Source organism: Schistocerca serialis, chromosome 3 (genome assembly GCF_023864345.2).
Source record: "Schistocerca serialis cubense isolate TAMUIC-IGC-003099 chromosome 3, iqSchSeri2.2, whole genome shotgun sequence".
Classification (NCBI taxonomy): Eukaryota; Metazoa; Arthropoda; class Insecta; order Orthoptera; family Acrididae; genus Schistocerca; species Schistocerca serialis.
In genome coordinates this window covers 867961100-867968538 of record NC_064640.1, presented here as the reverse complement: position 1 = coordinate 867968538, position 7439 = coordinate 867961100, and positions in this window count along the sequence as shown.

Here is a 7439-nt window from a genome sequence, read left to right as displayed (position 1 = left end):
CTAACCTAAGGACATCACACACATCCATGCCCACGGCAGGATTCGAACCTACGACCGGCACACAACAAAATTTACACGATTCGCAGACATATGGTGCACATAATCTCCCTGTCTAAGGTTACCTTGACGACTGTTGTGCCAGAAACAGCATCCGGTCACAAAAGCTACGCTGCCCAATCCTGAAAAAGTAGACCCTGTACTAGACAAGATAAACTCCAGGGAAAAGAAAAGAGACTTAGATGTACCTGTGTTTATTTGAAGTGGCTCCATTTCTTTGTCTTAGGTCTTTTTTAACTTTATAAATAACAAACATAAAACTTTGTGTAATGTTTTTTTATTTTCCTTTCATGCTTAAAAACAACACAGTTGAGATGCAATGAACGATCTAACTGCATCATTGTTGCCAGCCTTACAATAGGCAAAAACAACACCTCAGCATCTTGAAAGTATGTACTTCTTTAGCTGTCAGTTTCTGCCTGCTACAGCTATCAATATCATGCAAAGCCTGTCAGTTTCCGCTAAGATTGCGTCTTTTATTGAGCAGGCTTGTGACATGGGAAGCATACTTCAGACTGACGATGTGTCTTAGGAATTAAATTAAGTTTCATATAATTTTATATTATCCTAATGGCCAACTATATCGATAATTCAGTGCACCCAAATGACAATCTAAGTCCCTCACAAATTTCCTAATCCATTCGCATGCAAATCGTGTTTATAATATACTTGCAGAGAACCTAACGTTGCTCTGGTGTGTATTTATTCAATCTTCTATTAGTCCATCTCCTCCTTCCCATCTCCTCCCCCTCCACCCCCCTCTCTGTCAAAAATGGTTCAAATGGCTCTGAGCACTATGGGACTTAACAGCTGTGGTCATCAGTCCCCTAGAACTTAGAACTACTTAAACCTAACTAACCTAAGGACATCACACACATCCATGCCCGAGGCAGGATTCGAACCTGCGACCGTAGCAGTCGCACGGTTCCAGACTGCGCGCCTAGAACCGCGAGACCACCGCAGCCGGCCCCTCTCTGTCCATCTGCTCCACCTTCTATCTTTGTCCATCTGCTCTCCACCCCCTATTTCTCTATCCATTTCCTCCTCACCCCCTGTCTCTATCCATCTACTACTTCCTCCTCTCTCTGCCCACCTGCTCCCTCTTTCTCTCTGTCCACACCCTCCTCCCCCTTTCCCTACCCATCTCCTCCTACCCTCTGCCCATCTGCTCCTACTCTCTGTCCATCTCTTCCTCTTCCATGTCTCTATCTATCTCTTCCTCTTCCCTGTCTCTGTCCATCTCCTACTGCCCTTCTCTCTGTTCATCTCCTCCTTTTCCATATCTCTGCAAATTTACTCCTCCCTTCTCTCTCTCCATCTTCTCCTGTTCCCTGTCCATTTCCTCCTCCTCCCCCCCCCCTTTGTCTGTCCAACTCTCCAACTCCTCCTCTCCCTTCACTCTGCGTCACCACATTATCATACCCACACCAATATGATGTTGGTGGTCCTCACCCCCCCTCCCCCTCCCCCGCAGCATTTTTTCCAGACAGTAAGTCCTAGGGGTTTTACCAGTGGCTTTGTCCAGGTTCAAACATTTCACATATATTTCACCTATATTTAGCATATTTCACACATAGTTGTACACATATTACACCTGCATCATTAGAAAATTTCGCACTGCAGTTTCGTTTTCACACAATTCACGGCGGAGCCCACGGGAAATACGGCCACAGAACAAATTTCTGACGTCACAATAGTCACCTTGTCCAACATACATCGCGAAGCACGAACGCTCGGCTCCGTGCAGGGCCCACGGCAAATCAATTCGTCAATGGAAATGTGTCTGCTAAATATCTGAACTTTGTCGTGTGTTGTCGAGAGCTTTAATGTATTTAAACACGCTGTTAAGAATTATTAAACTCGTAGGTAAAAGTAACTCGCTTCCCGCTGGAGTATCACGTGCTGTGACACACGCCAGAGGGCTCGTATATCTCGTTGGCCCCAGCTCACTGTTAATGACATCAGGTACTACCTAGCGTGCGCTTGTATATGACGGAGACGCTTAACATATATAATGTCATCTCTCTTGGACGCCTATGTGCTACTCACGACAATTTTGTAAGGCCTGCGTGTCATAGGCAACTATTAATATCATCATTGTTTGCCTTGATGTTGGCCAGCCGTTGGTGGATGAGCGGTTCTAGGCGCTTCAGTCTGGAACCGCGCGACAGCTACGGTCGCAGGTTCGAATCCTGCCTCGGGCATGGATGTGTGTGATGTCCTTAGGTTAGTTAGATTGAAGTAGTTCCAAGTCTAGGGGCTGATGACCTCAGATGTTAAGTCTCATAGTGCTCAGAGCCATTTTGAACCTTGATGTTGTAACCTGGTCGTGTCCTAAGGTATGTAACGAAATTTATATGTATACATGTTATATAAGTGGAATCCAAGCCCACTTTTACAGTGTTTTCTGTGCTCCCTAGATCCGATGATGGCGGCTTTAGTTTCGCCGAAATCGGTAATCATGGAATAAAAAGAATTCCTGCGATCTTGGCTACCAGTTTATTGTGTTTTTGTATTAGCTCATTATAACTCTGCACATTATTTTGGGTGCCAATATTAGCGATACTGGGATTGATTAATGATACTTTAAGTATTTCGCATTTCAGTAATCAACAAATACCTCTCTCAATCCCTACAAGTGTTACATAACATGAGCGCAAATGCGTCGGCCAAACGAGTGGTCACGAAAGGCCTAACAGACAATCATTATCTTCCAGTGAGAGGGATGTGCCGATAATTGTTAGAGAATTGAAGTCTACAGTCGCCAGTCTAATTGAAGGATTTGTGGTGATGTCCCATGGTCGTTGAGTTCAACATGGAAGAGCTGTGCTGTATTTGATCAAATTAACAGCATCCTCTCGGTGGGAGTCGACAGGTTGACCTTCCCCGAGCAGCAGTCTGTATGCTCAGAACGGCTGTTATATCGCAACACAGGATTTCTGGTAATTAGGACGCTGGCACAATTTTGTTATGATGGAATAACACCGACGGGTTGCTGGCACGTCAATTCTGACGCAGTCGCATTTTTTTTCATGCGACCCTGGACTACCACGTATTTCTTCATACGTCCGCCCCTTAACGTCCTTTCGAGAAACGTATTTTTTAATCCAAAATTTATGGTTACGAGGAAGGAGGATTTTCTTCAGACATTAAGGAAACTTTGGTACATTTCTTTGATGTACCAAGTAACACAAGGTGTCACGTGAAAATATCATTTCTTTTTTGTTGCTGACAGATGAAAGTAAAGACCTCAGCTTTTGTGCCGGTGTGGCGGGAATCTTGGCTTTTGTCCTGTTCCCATGGTTTATTGCCCCTGGGCCGTGGCCCATTTCCTGCAAGTACTTCTTTACGAGCACTTACATCACTTCATGGCTGCAGGAACTACCTAAAATCTCGCTTAGCGTGGAAGTGAAATGCGAAACGGAACTCAGCTTATGCAGCATGATTATAAGCCAATAAATAATGCCGCCACTGACTACTTCATGTACGTAGTACGTTTATGATTATGCACGGAGTTTCACAATTCTTATTAACGGCATGTAGTGGCTGTATATCGGACTTAGTAGATAAAACTTTGATAAGAAACCTCTGTCCGGCAATGTCCTGTTTGGCTGGAAAATAAGTTTGAAGAACAGACTACTTTGAAATGTCCCACTTCACGTGTAAGTAGGCTGTTTAGGTTTTTTTATTGGTAACGCCACTGGCTGTGTTGTGTGCAGTCTGTGGCTGGTTTGCATTGTTGTTGGCTATTGTAGTGTTGGACAGCTGGATGTTAACAGCGTGTAGCGTTGCGCAGTTGGAGGTGAGCCGCCAGCAGTGGTGGATGTGGGGAGAGAAATGGCGGAGTTTTGAGAGCGGATGATCTGGACGTGTGTCCATCAGAGACAGTAAATTTGTAAGACTGGATGTCATGAACTGATATATATATATATATATATTATGATTTTTGAACTATTAAAGTAAATACATTGTTTGTTCTTTATCAAAATCTTTCATTTGCTAACTATGCCTATCAGTAGTTAGTCCCTTCAGTAGTTAGAATCTTTTATTTAGCTCGCAGTACTGGCGCTCGCTGTATTGCAGTAGTTCGAGTAATGAAGATTTTTGTGAGGTAAGTGATTCATGAAAGGTATAGGTTATTGTTAGTCAGGGCCATTCTTTTGTGGGGATTTTTGAAAGTCAGATTGCGTTGCGCTAAAAATATTGTGTATCAGTTTAGTGTTGATCAGAATAAGTAAAGAGAATAATGTACGAGTACGTTCAGTTTTGCTCAGCTGTTTGAAAAGCAAATAATGTAAGAGGTTTACCAGCACAGTAATTCATTAAATTTTCTAAGGGGGCGTTTCACACGGTACGCACACTGCGGAGGCTATGACCTGTGACCTACGTGGTGTACAGTAGTCGATGGCATGGGCAATGTTTCGAGCATTCGTCGCCGGGTTCTCTACTACGTGCCTTAGTTCTCTCTAAAGACGGTAATGCGGCGCGTCCGTGGAGCACCAAAGTTAACCCCCCCCCCCCCCCCCAGTTGCGAACTTGCCAGTTTCTTGCAGTCATTGGTAGGTGATGTCATAATTAGAACAGCGAAATCCACGAGAAATACGGGTCTCGCAACGAACTTGTGACATCACACGGGTTGGCTTGTATGCAACACTTACGCTTGGCTCCCTGTAGGGACCACGAAAATCAACACGTAATCGAAAAGGTGCCCCTCTAAAGGTTTTAGCTATGTCGTGTGCTATCGAGATCTCGTATGGTTTTAAACACGCAGCCATGAATGATTAAACTCGTCTGAAATAGTTAGTCACTCTCCGCCGGGAACGGCTGCTGGCACACGTAAGACCTGTAGTGTCACGTTCGCACCACATCCTGTCTTTCTTGTGAGCCTCTTACAACAGGAGCCCTCTTCTTAATATGTGTGCATACCATGGAGAGGGAGATTTGCAAGTGCACGGTCTTCACACTTATTTTATATCTAACCGGTACATTTTCGGATATGGTTTCCTTAAAAAATCTTGTCTACTAGGTGCCCTCTACAATCCCTAGAAGCCTGTAATAGGAATTGTGAAACACTCCGTATAAGACTGCAAACTTTCGTGGTCGTTGTTAGTAAAAATATACACCTTCAGGCTTGTTAGGCTCTGTCGTATCTTCCTCTTATTCATCAGCTCAACATTTCAACTCTACTGTCAATGAAGGCCTTAGCAATAAGAGTGAAACATTTCGTTTCGTGAAATATGTCAATAGAAAATCAAGCAGGCCATGAAAAATATTTATAAGCTAAGAAATATTTAAATAACAATTATAGCGTGTAAGAAAAATGTTAAGAAAAATGTTTTGTAAAATTTATTTAAGTTCTTTGCATATCGATGGTGACAGTGAAGTACCCGCACCAAGCTCTTTGTTGGCGGGAGATCCCGCGCATTGATACATAGGGAGCGGGGCAAGAAGCGTGCAGCATTGTCGATAGAATACTTGAGTCAACATTTGTGCAGTGAAGTTGTGTTTGAGACAGAGCAGTGAGCCTGTTCGCCACCAGCTATATATTACTTGAAGAATACTATAATTATATAATTTGTAATTATTTATGAATTATTAAAAATCGACGTCATGAAGACATCTAAGGTATTTAAGCGCTAACTGCATATTGTAAGTTCGTTGTTATATTTTTAATCTGTTTTATGTAAACGATCCCCAAACTAAAGTTTTATAAATTGAATCATTATAAAGAGTTAAAAACTTATATTCAATTACTTTCAGAATAGATCAGTTTATCTCAGTCAATATCTCACGATTTTTCATTGAACCCAGTAACCATAAGACTTAACTTTTGTTGAGTTTCCTCAATTTTTTAAATTTAATAATGATATTGAACTTTTCACCAGTAATTTCAATCAAAAAAGCAAATGAATAATAAGTACAGTTTTAGCTCACATATTTGCAATCCTAGTAAATGAATGCCAAACCATATAATTATCAACAATAGATCAGAGTGGGTGTATTCAGACATGCAGTCAGATGACGTTATCCAGAGGCGACCCAGTAAGATAAAAGGCAAGGAAAATATATATGTATGTTTTCAGGTTCACTGCATAGACAACCAGAACTAAGGGCCACGGCGTAAGCTTATGTGTTCACGTCGAAATAATCTCATTTTGATCAGTCACATTAATATTACTACCAATAAAGGCACAGGGCGTACAACATTGTGTACGCTAAAGACTATCAGATCAGACACGTTGTCAAAAGCAGGTCCAGACAGGAAAGCTGCAAGGCACGAAAAGTTCAATTCTCTTTCTTTCTTTCATTAGACGGAAAGTAAGTTAAATCATGTCTTTTATTTATTCGACAGGAAGATTTCAATAGCACAGCAAATATCTGATCTTGTTAATGCGAATTTCAACGAAATGTTAGCATTAAAAGTTGAGACATAGCAAAAATTACTCTATTTTCCTAATGTATATAGTCAATTCTGTGATACCTTAAGAAACGAGGAATTTTCAGTTGTTATTTGGCATACCTCCATAACAGCGTTATTCGTTTAGACATCTTGTAAACCATGTAAGTACCATTAAGCCCTGTTACGTACGGCGCTGTCTCGAGCAAGTTGTTTAAGAGCAACGTGGTATGAAGCAGTAAACAATACGATCCTCACAGGTTAATAGTTGCATAAAATTAAAGTAAGCTCATCTCCCCTATTTTTACTTTGTCGATTACCAGACATGGTAGAATTTAAAATCATATGTAGATATCAAACCGAGGTTTGGAAATCAATTTGCGGAAAAACTAACCATAAAGACGATACCGCGAAACGTAGATAACGCTGGACAGATTCTCAGATCACATGGGACGTGGTATCCGAGTGCAAAAAATAATAATTTCCAGTGACTGTTGGCTTATGTCTCTTATGGAATGGATAGTATCCATACACTAAATTTAGAACATTTTACACCGAGAACCCATTCCGAAATACAAACATTAGATGCAGAGTTTTTTTTATCGTTATTTTAAAATAGCAGATGCACTTACATTTTCTTTTCATGTCTCAATTTGAATCCTTTTTGTCTTCTGGATAAAGAAGACGTAATTGCAGAGAAGCCGTTTCAAGAAGGCTACAAGGTGAGGGAACAAGTCCTTCGAAAAATACAAAGAAATGGTGTCATCATGGTTAAGGCACTGGACTCGCATTCGGGCGGAGCCGGTTTTATGTGCCCTTCCGCGCTTATAAATTTAGATTTTCCCTGGCTTCCTTAATAGCTTAAAGTGATTGATCAGATGGTTATTTCAGAATGGATAAGGCCAGTTTCCTTTACTGTCTCTGTCCAGTTCGAGTTCGAGTTTCATCTCTAATAACCTCGTAGTCGGTGGGACGCTAAATCCTA